General features: G+C 40.2%; 1 protein-coding gene across 2 annotated transcripts in view; it reads right to left on the bottom strand.

The window, feature by feature from the left end:
• Positions 1-18873, bottom strand: part of Lgr4 (leucine rich repeat containing G protein-coupled receptor 4) — a 94776-nt gene that overhangs the window by 22688 nt on the left and 53215 nt on the right. The gene's annotated exons all lie outside the window — the stretch shown is intronic.

The following is an 18873-nucleotide window of genomic DNA, read 5'->3' as shown; positions in this document are numbered from 1 at the left end:
ATTAAATACTCCTATTTACAACTTAGTTTCAACTAATTTTTTAATTTATGAAACAAAATTTGTAATTTCGCCTTTAAAAACAGTCTGTTCCTAGTCAGATAATACATACTTATATTCAGGAGGCCGAGACAGTACAATCTCAAGTTCAAAGGCAGCTTGTCTCAAAAATAAGAAAGCAGGAGCTGGAAAGAAGGCTCAGCTATTAAGAGCACTAGCTGCTTTTCCAAAGGACCCAGGTTCGATTTCCAGTGCCCATATGACAGCTTAGAACTATCTATAACCCTAGTTTCAGGGGATCTGATACCCGCTTCTGACCTGAAGGCACTAGGAAGACATGTGGTGCACATAACAAACATACAAACAAAGCACTTATACACATTAAAATAAATATCTAGAAGGAGAGGAAGCTTTTCCTTTGTTCTCTCTGATCACTCTGCAAGCACATTCCTTCCCTGGCTCTGCTCAGTTTATTCATTCACTATCAAGTTCTAGTTGCGGCTGAGGACCCAACTTGACATCCTCCCCCCACCCTTCTTTAATCTGCTACACTTACCTGCACTTTAGGGACGCAGGGAAAAATCTTTACTAACTCTAAAATTCAAAGTAATGAAGGTCTGAAATTCTACTATCAAAGCCTTGTTTTCTTCTAAGGTTTTATACCACTTAATATGCAAACAGCATGCGAAAACCTATTGAGCTCTGGTCCACATCAGACATATGTTCTACAGATGGATGAAGAACAACTCAGAAATAACTTCTTCCATACCATCAGGTAATGAGGCTGGATTCTCAGGGAAGCCACAGGTTTAACATGGGGTGTAGATACATGGCCTTCTATTCCGGTAGCTACACTACATGCCTTCTGAAGCTTCTCACAATTTGGGTGTCACATCTTATTCCATACCACCAGCCTTTTAAATGCCATCTAAAACGCTGCCAGGGCCTAAAGAATCTAAGCAGAAAAAGGCAACAAGTTGTCTCCTTAAGTGACTTACACCTTGCTTACTTTGAAAATGTTACCAAAAACCTGAGCTATATTTTATAAATGCCTTAGAGGGAAACAAGTATTTAAGCTCAGTTAGCCAGGCCTAGACGATCATAAGTATATATGTGTTCATGATAAAAATCTTTTTTCTTTGCTTCTATGCTGGTCCAATAAAATCTCCTCGTTTGCATTTCTTTAGTGGAGTTCCTGAATCTTGTCCGGTGGGTAACTGCCCAGTTCCTGAATTGTTTGCTCACTAGAAAGTTTTACGAGGTTGGAGCAATAGCTTCAAAATTAAGAGCTTCCACTGCTCTTGCAGAGCACCTGAGCTCATGTTCTGGCACTCCCTGGCAGCTCACAGAGTGGGGGGAGTGGGGAATCTCACACTTCTCGCCTCCACAGACACCTGCTACCCATGTGCACGTACCCCATATTCAGACATATCATGTGTTCCTGATAAAACCCAGGAGACTATTCAGAGTCCTATATACATAGCTAGAAATAATAAAAATAAATCTTACAAACATTACTGTAAGACTGAAGCAGCAGTCACAGAGCCTGCTTGGGTCTGTGCTAGGTCCTCTGCATACACACTGTAATTGTTTAGGGTGGGGACTTTGTGGGACTCTTAACAATAGGAATGAGTGTGTCTCTGGTTCTTTTATCTGCTCTTGGGACCCTTTTCCGCGACCTGGACTGCCTTGTCTAGCCTTGGTATGAAGGTTTGTGTCTAGTCTTATTGATCTTCTTATGCCATGTTTGGTGGATATAACTAGGAGGGCTGGTTTTTTCTGAACGGAAATCAGTAGCAGTGGATCTGGGAGATGGGGAGGTGGTGGGAACTGAGAGGAGTGGAGGAAGAGAGGAGAGGCTGTGGTCAGGGCACGATGTATTACATGAAGAAGAATGAATAAATAGAAAAAATTTACTGTACATAGTTTCCTTAAAAAAAAAAAAAAAAAACAAAACATCAGGCCGTATGCCACTGACAATAAACAAAACAAAACTGAAGAAAACATTTATAAAGCTTCTTCAATGCAATCATTTCAAGACATTTCTCCTCTTGGTCCCAAACTAGTCAGCTTCACCTGCTCCACCATATATAAACACTTTGTGTAACGCCACTGCCACTCTTTAAATACCCAATGGTAGCGCTTCTTCCGTTAAAGAGGAAATCAATCAATCAATCACAAAATTAAGTAAGGTCACGGGTTACCTTTTGACTGTTTATTGCACATCAGTCTCACAGGCTAAGTACAAATACATCTCAGAATGAGTGTACATCCCACACTTTCATTACCACCTTTCAGTTGATGCCACGTCATTAGGCAGAAACAATCTCATCTAGGAGTTTACTACCTGTAAGTGTTCTATGATGTTCCTCCCTGCATCAGGGATGTAGTGGAGAGCTTGCCTAACAGGGAGGGGCAAAGCCTTGGGTTCGATCTCCACCACTGCCAACAGAGCAAATAAAAGGCAGGGTTCTTTGCAATCACCCCCTGTGCCAGTACATAGCTTCCTGTAGTCCACACCTCTGTGCAAGCTCCACATAAACAATGAAAGGGTTTGCTCCGCTGGGGCACCCTCACTAAATTCAACTAAGGATGCTCACAATTGTAACACACTGTATGTAAAAGACCACATTTTGAAAGCCCAAATTGCACCGTAAGGGCCTTAAGAGGCAGTAGCCATGTTTCCCCAAATTCCTCGAATAGTCCTGTAACCCTGCTCCTCCCAGCTGTCCTTAAAACCTATGCTAAAAGCATCTGGCAAAAAAGAAATGCTATAACCACAGCTTTCCAGGGTCTTTCACCCCTTGTCTCTAATGTTAACCTTTACAGTCCTGATATCTGCGGCCGTCCTTGAGAAGTTTAGTATTCTATGCCGTGACCCTGAGAAAGAGTGCTTTATTAAGTAAGCAAGGATGTGGTAAAACCCAGAACACCTGATTATCTTAACTTGCCAACCAAAAAAGACTGTTCAACCACATTAGTCAAAATATTTGCTTCCTTTTCCCCAAATCTCTGCCCCCTTTATAAACTATGTGAATACTAAAGTAACCTGGTTCTAAAAAACATTCCATCTCCTGGACTTATCATTAATAGAAATGACACAATGAGCTCTGCGCACGAGGCTTATCCTGAAACACAAGCCAACAATCTGGAGAACTGAAATAAACACCCTGAGTGTGGCAGACGGGTGATAATGCCTCACAACAGGGGGCATACTACTCCAATGACTTTGTTTCTGGAGAGTAAACATGCTACAGGGTGCGGCTCCTGAAGTCTATCTGCTAAGCTGCTGTGGTAAGGATTGATACACGTTGTAGCTTCAGCCCAGAACCTTTTCACAGACTGCTTAGTTAGCAGTCTTAGGAGCCAGTACTTCTTGTAGCAGTACATTTTGGGGGCGTTTCATTTAATAAAAAGTTCAGATCCAATAAAAGCAAAGTGAATAAATGACAAGACTTGGGGACAAGTGCCAAATCCTTAGGAGACAAGCACCTGAGATCTTACCAGGTGCAGGGGTCAAAACAGATTATGTGTAAAAAAAAAAAAAAAAAATTTTTTTTTTTTTCATTTTAATCACATCATGACAACAACCCTGCTTTTCTAACCTGAAAATTTAGGTGACTTGGGAAAAAACAAAATAAAAAACCAAAACAAAACAAAATAAAACAAAACCTAACAAACCCCCCCCCCACATACACAACACCCCCCCACATGGCTTCAAGGTGGAAAGACAGCATTCTAGTGCTTGCCTAATTGTCTCAATGTTTATCAATTTGTTCCTGACCTGAGGTGTTTCTGTGGTGTCACCAAAGGATTAGGAAATCATTCTCAGAGGAGAGGTGGAGCACTGTGGCCTTGGGCCTGCTAACAGCTTTGTTTGAGTATCAACAGCTCTTGTCCAGCAGCCCAAAGATGACGAGCTCAGCCTATGCATTAGGAGTGCTGAACTGCCAACTGCAATTATGAGGGAATTTCCCAGCCGACTAACATGCTTCCATCAGCCAAGGATGCCCAGAGCGAAGATGATGAGAACAAGACCCCTCAGAGTCCATATATGGGGACTCTTTCTGGAACTACTCAGCATTTAGAGCAATCTATTAGCATTTTTTAAAAGTAACTTTCAAGTAAAAATGAGATGGCTGATCCTGAGGCAGAATTATAACCAATGATGTCTTTTAACAAAGACCAGCTATTTCCCATTCTGTGCCTGGATTTTACTTCCATGCAACACACAACAGTTGTCTTTTTGCTAAACAGTGACATTTGTAATTCTTTTTTCTTTTTCTTCTTTAGGGAGCACTCGATTTATTTGAAGACATTTTAAAATTGATTTTAATGTATTATAATTTATTCACATTACATCCTTATTGTTATCCCCTTGCTTTTATCTTCCTGTTCCCACCCTCCCTCCCCCTTGCATCCCATTCCCCTCCCCCAGAAAAATCAACAAGATGGAGAGTTGTACTTCTTATTCCACAAAATACCTTTATTAGTAGCACACACCTCAGTGGCTCTTAATTTCCAAAGAAACATCATCAATGTCAGAGCAGAAGGTAGATGTGGGACCAGTTTCTGCAAACCCGAGTAGACAGTACCGGGCATCATGTCCGTGACCTGTGCACCTCAGTAGGATGGCTCCCCATGTAGTAAGAATCGCCGTACAAGGTTCCAAGCCATGTACTCCTAGTCTTTCTGTTGTCTGACTTCAGGGTCTCACTATTATTCACCTGGATTACTGCCCTGAATTTCCACAAGACTTCTGCCTCAACTGACCCAATACTGTGAGTGAGCTGGTGAGGTAGCAGCAGTTAAAAGAGCACAGGTTGCTGTTTCAGAGGACTTGGGTTCAGTTCCCAGCACCCACATGGTGGCTCACAACCATCTAGCCATAACTCATTAAAGGGATCTGACTCCATATCTGGCTTTCTTTGACACTTAGGAAGACATGTAGTGCACATATATACTTGGAGGCCAAATATAAATATTTTAAATATATGTGTGCATATATATATGTAATAGTATGAGATCTAAATTTTTTGGCTTTCTTTTTTTCTTATTTAAACATTTTTTATTTTTTACATATACATTTGTAGTATTCCACATACAGACAATAAACTACCTATAGCAAGAAGAACCACGACACAATCAGGAATTACATAAATGTTATATTCTTAGTGTTTTGGCTATTTGTATTTGATAGCCTTGAATAAAACATCTTTCCTATCTTGGTGCATCTAAAATTCTGAATGCAAATCAATCTCCATCACATTTTGTCATTATCGAGATCTAAATTTTTAAATATGTAATTCTGTTAAATTTCTCAAAGCCTCATTCCCCGCCCCACCCCACCCCACGTTGAATTTTCTGGACCTTCAACATAACTGTCTTCCTCTATACTTCAACCCAATGATCTTGTCTCCTACAATTTAGCACTGACTGTTACATATCTAAACACATCAGCGTTTCCCTATATAACTCAACACTCACACTGTTTTTCTTCATGTGTAATACCCCTATGTCCTAACTTCTGGCAATTGAAACCATGCTGATTGCTGAGGACTACCACCTATATGAAATCATTTAATACCACTTTCTCACCTGCTCCCATCTTTTTTTCCCTATGGCATTATAATGTTCCTTATGAGTGGGGATTAAAACACATTTGTTTTGTATTCCTGCATGAACCATGCATACAGCAAATATGCTGTAACGCCTCCACTAAGCCCCAATATAAGATTCTGAGAATGTGACATTGGTATTTAAAATATAGGAGAGCTACCTGATTATCTTTCCTTTTCCCACAACCTCCCTCATACTCATTAACAGAAAAGATGTAACTTGGCTAGAATTTAAGGTAGCAGGTGCCAGTGCAACTCTCATCTCTTTTAATACATCCTGCAAGTATTAAAGAGGAGCTTAAAGTTGGAAAGACCAGTTCACAGGTCAACAGAAGTATCTCAACTCACTGCACTGTGTACACACACATAAAGAACTGAAACAAGTCCAACAGCACTTCATACAGTGACTTCAAGCAGTCTGTCTACCTCAGGGCAAGTCTTATTTACCCTGCTTGCTACAAGAATTTCAGAAGCAGAGAAAGGAGAGATGAGCAAGAGTTGCTGGTAGGGAGATATCAGTTCACTAGGCTTATGGTCCCTCAATACATCTGGAGCTATTCCAGGGTACAGGGACCAAGTGGTGCAGTGTGAATGTCCCTATGAATCTGTTTATTATTCATAAGCACCATGGACTCATATTAGGGGCTCCTTAGAGGGGAAGATTTGGAGAAGCAAGGGTTTTGAATGATGCTATCTACTCTTAATGAATATGCTACATGAAATTTCCATCTGCCAGAAAGCAGAGGACGGAAACAGTGTGGCTTACACATGGGAAATGGGTCAATGATGGATAAGAACGAGCAAGCTACATGTCAAAAGGAAATATAGGCCAGGAGGTTGATAACTTCATGTAATACACACAAGAACATAGGATTTCTTCACGTGGGAAGCAACTGAAAGAGGAGAGGCGGGGGCTGTAGACATGGCTCAGTTCCCAGCACCCACATGACAGCTCACAACCATCTCTAACTCCAGTTCCAGGGCATCCAGTGCCTCTTCTGGTTACATATTACACATGTTCTTGCACGCACATGGTGCACATAAATACACTCAAGCATACACACATACAAATAAAAATGTTAAGTATTTTGTTAAAAGGGGAGAGGCAACTGAAAAACAGAGTAAACCAACTGGTGTTATTTGCACAAGAAATACTACATTGGGGTCACTATATAAATTTCATGGTGGCTGGAATTCTAGTCAAGACGTAGCAGAGTAAAACCACAGTCTATACACCAACTAGATATTTACTGCACTGAGGGGAATGTGGCTAAAGGCTTCTAGCAGCTGTTCTGAGGAGACATGGGGTGGAAAAGGGACAGTGAGACCACAGCAACTGTGGATGGGAGGCAGGAAACTTGCTCCCCACACAAACAAGCGAGCTTTACAAAGACAGCTCTTCTCACATTATGGTGAGTTGAGAAGTAGGCTGCACATCTTGCCATCTGCTCATGTCCCTAACATTCGTTTGCACGTGATTACAAGCTGTTCTGGCACTGTGCTACTGCTGTTAATCCTTACTGAGAAGTAGCACAGTTCTGCCCCTCAGTCTAATCAACACTTCTCTGTCCTCAGTAATGTCTTCTTTCCTCTTCCACTGCTTCTCTCTACACTACCTTTGAAGCCAAGCAAAAGGAAATATCACAGCTCACACTGAACCGTGCCCAGGCTGCGCCTCCAACGCCATCACTTCCCTCAAGTGGGGATGGCCAGGGTCAGTCAGACTGCCTACAGAGTACAATAGGCTGTACTTAACAGTTCTAAGTCAAGACTAAACTAGGCAAGTATGGCCACCACTTGACAGGAGGTGTCACTCTTCTAAACACTATTTGAAATCAGCAGGATGTAAAATGATAGCGTCCATTTTCAACAGTATAAAGCATTCCTCTTATTAATCCTAAGCCACATATTAATTTATATGTGAAATCCTGACTGTGTGTTCAGAACTATGGAGCTTCTGTGAAAACAAAAAACCAAAAACCATGAGGGGCTTACTGGTCCCCATTTAGGCTATCTGGCGACAGCAAAGACAATAAAAAGTTGAATACTCATTTTGCCCTTTCCATTTTCATTATCCTATTACATTGGCCCTTTAAACACCTTAATACGCCTCAACAACTTATCCTCAGTGGCCCCTTTTTAACAAATCAAGATTGTGAGTTTGTACTTCCTGACATATCTAGCCCAGAGTCCTACACCACCACTAGAAATGTGAGTCCTAGAAACACAACAAAGCAAATGAAACGTCAATCCCAGACAGCTAACACTGCTGTTTGATTGTTTTTCTACTGCTAAATTCAAGACTACCACAAGAAAAAGATCCTTTTGCAGCAGACCAAAAAGGCCAATAAATAAGCAGCATTCTTTCTAGGTCCCTTGGGACCTTCTTCCTACCAGGGTTAAACCTCATTTGATGCAGTAGATGAAAGTATTCTAAAGTCTACTAACCATGCCTATCTTACTTCTCTACTGTCTTTTTTTTTTTTTTTTTTCTTTTCTTCATTACCCATCCCTTGGGCATGCTGAGTGACATCTCCAGCCATGTTATCCACATTTTTTCCACATCTTCAGGAAGGCTTTTATATCTTCAAACAGCTCCTATTTAAATATGTATATATAATGTACACACACACACACACACACACACACACACACACACACTGGAAGTGGTGGCACATGCCACCCAGCATTTGACTGAGGCAAAAGAATAACAAGTTTGAGATGGACCTGGAATACACAAGTATTCTGTGGGGCATCCTGGGTTCTATGAGACCCTATCACAAAAAGCTGGCAAAGAAACAAAGCATTGTAAAACTACAATGTTTTAAGAAGACACATGTATTTAGATCAGAACCTTTCACAAAATAGTCACTGATGTTTTTAAAGCAGGAATTCTTTCTCTCTGTCTCTCTGTCTCTCTGTCTCTCTGTCTCTCTGTCTGTCTGTCTGTCTCTCTCTCTCTCTCTCTCTCTCTCTCTCTCTCTCTCTCTCTCACACACACACACACACACACACCCCATTATAGTAATCTAAAATAAAACTATTACATCCCTGCTAAAACTTGGTATAAAGCCATCTAGAACTCTCCCACATACTAAAGAACTTTATTAACTCAAAAATATTTAAGTTCCACCTGCACCAAATTGACCTCTTGTGACTCTCACTTTCCCCCAATAACCAGGAAGAGGCTTATTTTAGAGGTTAAGACACCATGGCCCATTTGACCATGTCCCCTGGAGGGGGAGACCTGGTGGCACTCAGAGGAAGGACAGCAAGTAGCCAAGAAGAGACTTGATACCCTATGAGAATATATAGGGGGACGTAATCCCCCTCAGGAACAGTCATAGGGGAGGGGAATAATGGGAAAATGGGGGGGGGGAATGGGAGGATACAAGGGATGGGATAAACATTGAGATGTAACAAGAATAAATTAATAAAAAAAAAAAGTCTAAAAAAAAAAAAAAAAAAAGACACCATGGCCATGGTAATGATTCTGAAAAGTTACTCTAACCATCTCATCATTTGCCTTTTGAGGATAGCACACCTGAGCCACACCCATGTGAGGATAACCAACTTTAAAATGATCTACACCTAACAGCAATCATCAGCTCCTTATTCCCTTTCTACCACAGGATAGCAAAGGAAGTACTGCTTTCTCCCAGTTGCTTCTCATTTTGCTCCTTTTAAGTCCAGCAGTCATGAACTTCAGCAGAATTAGGTTTCTATCTGTGCTGACAAAGTTTCTTGCATCAATAAATTCAAAATTGAAAGAAATTGTCTTATCCTCTCCCCTATTTTTTTTTTCTTTTTTTTCTTCTCTTCCTTCTCTTTGGTTTATTGAGACAGGGTTTCTCTGTGTAGCCTTGGCTGTCCTGGACTGGCTTTGTAGATCAGGCTAATCTTGAACTCACAGAGATCTATCTGTCTCTGCCTCCCTGGGTGCTGATTACAGACATGTGCCACTGCATGTAGGTTACAAAATATGATTACTAAGCCATCAAGATGACTCAGAGTGTAAAAGCACTGGCTGCCTAGGCTGATGCCCTGAGTTCACTCCCTAGACCCCACATTGGTAGGAGAGGACGACCAGCTGTAGTCCTCTGACCTCCAAATGTGAGCCGTGACATACACACCCATACTTGCACACTCATGCACACAATAAGTGAACAATAAAAATTTAAATGAGGTTATTGTTACTATGAGTCATACTGAAGTAAGAGAGGGTGCCTTCTGCCTTTAGGGAAAAATCAGAGTGCACAGCAGATAGTGACTCTCTGACCTACTGCATCATAAGATGGCAAGACACACAAAGTTAAGGGGTGAGGAATGGAATAACAGAACAACTTAGGGAAGGAAGGGTAGAGGAACTATTAGGAAGCACAAGGCGCTCAGAATGAAATGTATTGAACTGGTCAGCTCCAGAGCTCTTCTGACACTGTGTCATGGAAGGTAAGGACACATCTCCTACTGTTCCAATAGGAAATTGCGTTCTGTTACTTGCAGTCAAACGCTGCTTTAACTGACTGCATTGCCGATAAACATTCTTCCTTTCTTACCTAACAAGAGAATCCTTACTTGAGGCCAGGTGACAAAGCTCTTACTAGCCAGCATTTCCTGCTAAAAATCCATTACTAAGTTCTAGCCAATGAGATGTCAGAAGTAATACAATATATTCAAGGTGGTTTCTTCAAAGAAGTGACTGAGTGGGACATTTCCATCCCCTCTTCCTCCTTCCTCCTCTGAACAGTGAGTATTGACGGGTAGAGCTCCAGTCTCCAGTCGCTGCATGATCTAGATGTGAGCACTGTAAACAGTGAACTGCAGACAAGAATGCTAACTTAGGTTCTTCTACATTTCAAGTAACTGTGATTCTCAACAGTTGCTCCTGGTTGCTCTGCTGCGGATTTCATAGGCGTGCAAATAAAAGAAGGCATTATGTCTTTAAGCCACTGTTAACTGAAACTTTCCACTATAGTTTGATATAACTCCAATTCAAGATATTTAGGAAAGGAGCAGGGTAAGCTGTAACAAAAACAGCACAATTAAAGATAGTACATTAAGCCGGGCGGTGGTGGCACACACCTTTAGTCTCAGCACGCAAGAAGCCAGAGGCAGGCAGATAGCTATTAATTCAAGGCTGGCCTCGTCTACAAAGTGAATCCCGGACAGCCAACCAAGGCTACATAGAGAAATCCTGTCTTGAAAACCAAAAAACAAACAAACAAACGAGCAAATAAACAAAACCCACTACATTAAGGGCCCTTGCTGCTTTTATAGGACCTGACTTAGGATCCCAGCACTTATATCAAGTAGCTAATAACAACCACCTGTAATTCTGAGAACTGATGCTGCAGCTTCTTATGGAGTGTGTGTGTGTGTGCGCGCGCGCACGTGCATACGCATGCATGTATGTCAAATAAAATAGTTTTAAAAGACACAAAAACTAGGTAAAGAGGTTCTAAAATTATTTACAACAAAAGATAAGCATTCAGAAGAAAATATACTTTATAGTCATTAGTGGAAAACCTAGATCTATCAGTATGTTAGTATTTTGGCAAATGAGTGTAGATAATAAGATTCTAGTTTTCAAAGGAAGTATACTAAAGTATTAGTATACTCTAGGATACGTAACAAAATAGTAACAGAGTATCTCTCAGGGGTGAGATAATAATTGGTTAATCATTTCTTTTCTATAACTACATGTACATGTTTTGAACATTTGAGTTTCCATTAATTTTATTTAATTTTTGAAAATTCTAGCTTTTATCAAGTTCTTTCATACCATACACACACACACACACACACACACACACACACACATATATATATATATCTTCAATACAAATATTTGCAGAGCCTCCAATATGACCATCTTCAAAGTACAGATAGTGCCCAAAGTAACTGATGGTAAACAGAGCAGGTAAAAACAAACACTGAGCCAAAGATCCTATATAAAATATAGTATTATTGAATATTATATTAAATAAGCATGGCTTATGTAAGAGTATACAATAAATAAAGAGATGACTCATCTTATTACCCTGTTGGAAAACTTAATCATGCTAATACAAAAATCAAATGTATTTTTATTTACTTGTAATCACTATTATATTCAGATAAAGAATAAAAAAATCATCATTGATTAAAACATATAAATGAACCAACAAACTGTGGTTTTGTGTGCCTTTCTACGTTTTTTGTATTTTGAATTACTTTACCAGTGAACTGCTTGGAATATCCCAGTTTGATTTCTTCTAGCTCTCTATTAAATTCTGATTTACTAAAGTCAGATTACTTCCATTTTCATCAAGTGCTGGGCTATTAAGCACTTGCAACAAAGTTACAGGTGTAGTTTAGTGGAACTAGCTTAATTGATATTATTTCCTATTTAAACGGAGAATTCTTCAACAATTCTCTTATTCATTTCAGATTGATCCATTAAAGAAATATCCCCTGCGGTTGTGTGGAGGAGCTAGGTTTTGTCCTTCCTGCTTTCTTCTGCTCATTTTAGGGGACAGCTTCTCCCGTCTAAAAGGTTCTGTTAGGGATAGATTGATGAAACAGGTTAAACCATATTATCAAACAGAATGAACATTTTAATACCAGGCAAGGGAGGCAAGACTGCCAAGCAAAGTCCTCGCAGGCCTCTGCTGAAAGCAGCAAGGAATGCTTTTTGTAGTAATACGAGGGTGCAAAAGCCCAGCTGGGACTCATGAAGGTTTCAGTCCCCATCATATGAAGGCAGGATATTTACAACAGGCAAGGAACCAAAAACACAAGAGGAGAGACTCAACAGTAACCAATAGAGAACATGTGAAAGTTCTCATAACGTTTAAGCCTCAAGATGCAATGCCAGCTGAACTCCACCTTCAGACACTTGCGCTCTCCGAGAAACAATTCTCTACCATGCCTCGGTGGGGCTTGTGTCTTAAATTCCGTGGACTCTTGTAACATACGGACCATATTACAAGCTTTATTCACTCTCCAAAGGCCAGAAGCCACCTGTCTAATAAACACCTTTCCCCAAGTCAGTGTGCTGCTGGAACTCTAAAGCTACTTAAAGTAAAGGAGTGCCACGCTATGGGCCCCTCTCTCCAGCATGTCAACACTGACCCTGGTTTCACTGTGGAAACCTCTTCTTCCACCACTCCTAGGGAAGAGTTCTGCCTCAGTTCTCACCTGGCACCTGTCTTCTTCCCACACCTTGCTTCAAGTGTTTCCCAAGGAGTTGTGCTTGGCCTTCTTCCCTTTTCTTCTGCCCTCTATCCCCTGGCAACCTTTTATGATCTCATGTTTCCAAGAGTCACCTCAACATAAAAGACTCAACTCTACACCCATGAATATCTATTCCAGATTTCCTTCACATGCTTCCATATGCCTCTGTCTATAGTCTATGGGACTCAGCATGCTTACTCGAAATTAAATTTGATATTTGCTCTTCTGGAACAACTTTTTTTCCCACACTGTTGCTAATTGTTAACAACTCCTGGAAATACTAAAACTAAGTACTACTGATGTAACCTCAGCTGAGATAGCCTCTTGATTCTATTTTGCCTCTCATCTGCCCTACTTCAAATTTACGCACAAACACTTTTTAGACAGTGTCTCTCTGTGAATCCCTGGCTATCCCAGGACTCACAATGTAGACCCAGCTGGCTGTGGATTACAGAGCTCTGCCTGCCTCTGAGTCCCGTGTGCTGGGATTACAGGTATGTATCACCATGCTACACCCAGATTCTGATGACTCTCACATACACCTTAACAGTTAGCTGGCTCTGTTACCTTCCTGACTTCTCTCAATTCTAAGCCCTCTGCTATGAAATTATAGTGACAGAAGACCCTAACTGACTGAACTAGTTAGTTCCTGGCTCAAAACCCTTCAACAGTCACTCAAGAACCCCTCTGTCTGCCAAGAAAGGTCCTCAATTTGGCTCCAAAGGCCTTTCTAGATTTCTTTTCCATGGCTGCTTTCAGTAATGCAGCACTACCTCACCTAGCGTTTTCACTGCCCATCTCAGCCTGAGCTTCTTTGTGTATCTCCTCATAAATAACTCCTACCATCCCTCAAGGCTCTCCAGAAATGCCAACTCTTTGATGAGTTCTTCTTTAATCTTTCTTGCTAGATGCAATTTCCCTTTTCCTTTGAACTCTCATAGCTGGAATACACTATTCTTTCCCTTGAAGTCAAGAATCTCATTTAATTCAACACGGAACACAGTGTGTTAGTTGACAAAGGCTTATTGGATTAACAAATGATGTAGCAAGTCGTTCCTAGCCCTTCCCACTTGTACAGTAGACAGAGCCAGTCCTATGGCCAATAACAGGCCCAACTCCTAATGAATCTTGTCACCTGGGCAAGGTGCTTCTGTGAGGAAAAACTCAATTTCCGCAGTGTTTTATGGGTTAAATCAAAGCCAAGAGAAGAACATCCTAAAAAAGCCTATCCCGTAACTGTTAAGTCGCAATTAGTGCAAGCTCCCTTCCCATTTCTCCCTTTTCAGCACTTCTTTCTAGTCTGAGAGTTCTCCAAATGACCAATTACAGAAAATGGTAAGAACCAAACAGCTCATGAGAAGAATGAGAGGGTAGAAGGTTTCATAGGGTAGTAAAGGTGAGGTGAGTCACATGTAGTTTAAAGGCAAAGGTAAGTCCTTCGGAGTATAGTATCAGAAAAGAACAAAGCCAGTTATTATCTCCACCTGGGCAGCACACGCTGAGATTTTTTGATAATAATTTATTTAAAATTTCTCAAGAAATTTATATACTTGAACTTATTTATAAAAAAAAAATACCTAAAATTGCTCAAGCTTGGTAAAGCTACAAGGTAAAACAGAAATATAATAAAACAGAAATAATAGTGGCAGGTCATATTGATAAAGAGCTTATTATATGCCTAGAACTTAACTGGTGCTTGCACGGCACCTACGAGGAGACAGAGCATATTTTCATGGATTACAGATGAGAACATGGAGGTTTCAAAGAGGTGAAATTTTTGCTGTGGTCAAATATTATATTTGATTACCCATCCCTGTTGGAATTGCTTACATTTCCCCCTTGATAAAGTAGTAGCTCCATTCAGTACTGAAGAGATGAAAACAAAACAAGTAACAATTATCTGGTACTCAAACTCCTAACCTTCACTTTAGTATCCTGAAGCCTTCAGAGTCAAAGTGTTTGGAAATGATAGAATTATCTTAGTCACAGACTGTATTCAATAATAACTGACTGAATGACAATACTGGCAATGGCTTCCACTGGTGTTGCTAGATCCTATAATATCCGGGGGGGGGGGGGGGTCCTCAGTGACAGTCTGTGGAAACCTAGTTGGTATTCTTTCTCCTGTTCAGAACTAAATCAATTTTCACACTTCTAAATTTCAAGCATTCCCCAAATGGTTACTGAGGTCCTAAGAATTTCAAGAGAACGAGAAGCAGTTGTAGCTGTACAGACAGTATCGGACCATAGATCCTAACACTGCTGCATGGATGCTTTCCTAGAATCCCAGCTTTCTTTGAAAACTGCTAGCAGATACACCAGCCTACACCAATTCCTTCCTCCAAGCAAACTTCCTCTTCTCCAAATATGTCAGTGAAAAGGCAGATATGTTTACATAACTATTAAAACTTCCCTACTTCGCATACAGATGCTTTTTCATATTATCCAATATTCCTTCTGTAGTGGTCCTGTGGAGTCTCCTTTTAAAGGCTAGAAACACAAGATAAAAATCAAGGGATTGTTCTAAAACCTGTGAACCTTGCATGTACTGAATTTGGGGCTAGAATCCAGGAGAGAATATTGCTAAGTAACAGTCTTATGAGCTATAAAGCTTTCAAAAGTAGATTAAATGTGAAAATAACTGACAACAACATTATCTAATATATGTAACCCACATAGAAAGGTTGGATGGAATATTTCTCTAAGAGTACGTACACATTCTTCAGAAGTCAGAAGGAACAGGCTCTGAAGGGACTCAAAATAATAAAACATCAAGATGCATGAACTTTATTTGAGGGTCTTTAATGACTTTACTTCCCTTCTGTATATTTATATCCACTACATTCAGCCCAGCTCTGACTTTATAAAGTTAACTTTCTTGTTGGTGTGAGAGAGGACTTATACACAATGGAGGGCATAAGGTTACCGTGTACCTCGAATGCTTCTGTACCCCCCATATCTGGCTGCAATCTTTCTTCTGCGAATCTCCTGCCTCATTGTTGTGTAAACACTGCTCCCCAATTGGCCTCTGATGTGCCAATAAAACAGCTTACAGCCTATCACTGAACAGGAGAGAGAACAGGGCTGGATTTTTTTGCCAGCCAAGAGAGGAGGAGTTAGAGGAGGAGTCAGGGGATTCAGGCACAGGCAGATGTCCACAAGGCATCAGGAGGAGAACTAAAGCAGGGAAGGCTACAAAGTGCAAGTATCGCTGGGAGGAAGCCAAACTAGCTTAGAGGGTTTAGAGCTAAAACTGCTCAGTTCTTGTGCTATGGATCTTGTTAAAATAATATAATAGAGTCTCAATTATTTGTATGGTAGCTGGGTTAAGAGAGAAACTAAGAAACAAACACAGTTTCATAAAAACAACTTTAACACACAATGCGAGGCTTTCTATGTGTGCTGTCAACCATTGTATCTTTATAAAACTGAACCCTTTAGGTCCAAGCAGGCCAGCTGCCAGTGTCTCCAGTCTTTGTAACTGGCCTCTAACAATTCTAGCATCCTCCTGATAAACCTATCAAACCAATCTCCCTCAGGAATCATTTAACACCCGCCCCCAGCTTCACTCAAAAAAAAAAAAAAAAAAAAACTTCATGATCCAGCGTCATCTGAGAAATGTCTTTAGAACCTCCACGCAATCCTTTCATAACAAGTCACTTCATATATGCCAATTCTATGAAGCGCTTACATGGTCCCCTTAACTACCTGTCTTCATCTGGCCAGTTCCTACACTCAAAACCCAGTGGAAATGATTTGCGGAATGAAAAGAAGCTTCCCACATCCATCCTACAGTCTCAAGTAAATCTAGTGCTTTTGGCTTCCACCCATCCTGTTCATGCGTCAGCAACAATGCACCATCTTTTAGACTCATCTCCCTCTGCAGATTAGATCAACTTTGTCCAACAGAACTTCCTGCAATGATGGAAATTGTGTCTTATATGGTAGCCACTAAGCATAGGTAGCTACCGATACTAAAATGTGGTAGTTCAGGGCTGGCAATGTAGCTCTGTGCAAAACATTTGACCAGTGTGTATGAGAGCTACAAAAAATAAAAAAATAACCTGTGTGAAATATTGTTACTTCAGCAAAGGAGTTGAATTTTTTACTTTGATTCATATCTAAATTTAAATGGCCACCTACTTCTGGTTGGTATGACGTCAAACAATGCAGCTCTAGGAATACTGTCATCTCCCCACAGAACTACGCTTGTGGCCATATCCCTAATAGCACCACAAGAACGAGCAAGGACCAGGACTCGGTGCTTGCTGAAAGAGTAAATGGATGTGCAAATATGTATGGACATACTTATATACTGTTGGGAAGTGAATCTACCCCATCCTCTAAGCATTACAGATCCCTACATGAAATTTGGCCAAACCCAGTCATGTGTTGTAAAGACCACCTCATTAACTAACATGGAAAAAACCCTGGGCAAGTCACTCATTTCTACTTAAGTGTACTAAGCTTCACAATCACTCTTAAGTCATTTCCAGATGACTTCTGAACAAATGGTTATGTTTATGAAGCATTACAATAGTCAAGGCTGCAAGGCCGTATCACTACATTGTTTTCTTACACAAAAATTACTTTTTAATGTTCACTTTAACCTGGGAAATAAGCTTTCTTGGGTGCCTAAAGTATTGCTAGAGTATTAAAGACTATTTTGAAATATACTTTGTAAATAACTTTCAGCTCTTCTATTTTTTAAAATCTTATACAGTATTCAGAGTGGGTATACCAGCTTGATTTGATAGGCTTCATTATTGAGATGGTGGAATACAGAGAGACCATGACTCAGCTACAAAGAACTAGCAATCAAACTCAGTTTGGTTCCAATTAAAACTCTCAGTTGATAGAGCTCATGAGGTTCACAAATACTTGGTCATCTGAGATTTTAAGAAATCCAAGACGAGAAATTTCACAAAGCAAAGATTAGCCAGGTTCCCACTACAAAAATCCCTAAAAGTGTAACTGGTAATTGCAGGCATCAACAAAGGTGGTCTGCACACAGGGGCCCTCTAGAGTGTCGGAACTTCTCCACTTCCTGTCTGGTACGTCATACATCCCCCAGTGGCTATACAATGCCTGAGCAACCACTTGTTAATGTCCTTTGATTACATAATTACTTCTGTAAAGACGGATTAATCCTGAAGTCTAAAATTACACGTGGAAAAAATATGAAAGCAGAAAAGCGCCTTAACGATTGATTATAGTGGTGAAGATAGAGACTTCAAAAGCAATTAGCTCCAACAGCATTTATTGTAAAACAATTAATACTCATTATATAAAAAGGCATAAATAAAATGCACTATACCTTTAAATCCTTTTACCTGAACATAATTTTTCCTTATGCGCTTTGGTAAAATACTAGCATGCATTTAAAGAACATGTGGTTTCATATACCATACTAAACATTTAAGACATGTGTACATGCCAGAATAATACAAATGAGGGATTATTATTAATCATACCTTATAGTCAAAGACACCAAACAGAAAGAGTGTAAGTAATTTGGCCCAGTTCTTAAAACTTGTGACAAATAATCTCTGTTCAATTTTTGCTGTGGAAGCATTAGGCTCAACTAAGTAGTGTGGGAAAAAAAAATTCTCTTTGATTTTATTGTCTTGAAATTGCTATTTCAATGAGCAAGGAACACAATCTGGTTCTAACTGGACTCCTACTCTAAGCTGTAAGGAAGGGGCTGCGCTTGGAGAAGCAGCTTCACTGACTTGGCTCTAATATGCAACAGCTACAGAGCAGGACATAGACTATAACTTGAATTTAGATCCCTTCAGGCCTGTGTCTTTTTGATGTTCTGAGTATCAAACTGTAACCTTTCTACCACCACATACTACATAAGCCATGAAGTGGGGCTTATATTAACTGGTTCAAATCTAATTTTACTTTCCACCAGGATTCAAAAAATATAAAGCACGGTTTCCGGTCCTTTGAAAAACTAAAGGTTCATTCTTTTCATTATGGACGTTAAAACCATATGGAAAGAACAACTAGAAGAGAGGTTAAAAACATCAAAAATGCT

The sequence above is a fragment of the Acomys russatus genome, chromosome 4 (assembly GCF_903995435.1).
Source record: "Acomys russatus chromosome 4, mAcoRus1.1, whole genome shotgun sequence".
Taxonomy (NCBI): domain Eukaryota; kingdom Metazoa; phylum Chordata; class Mammalia; order Rodentia; family Muridae; genus Acomys; species Acomys russatus.
The sequence above is the reverse complement of the archived record's forward strand: the minus strand, read 5'-3'. Positions and strand labels throughout refer to the sequence as shown.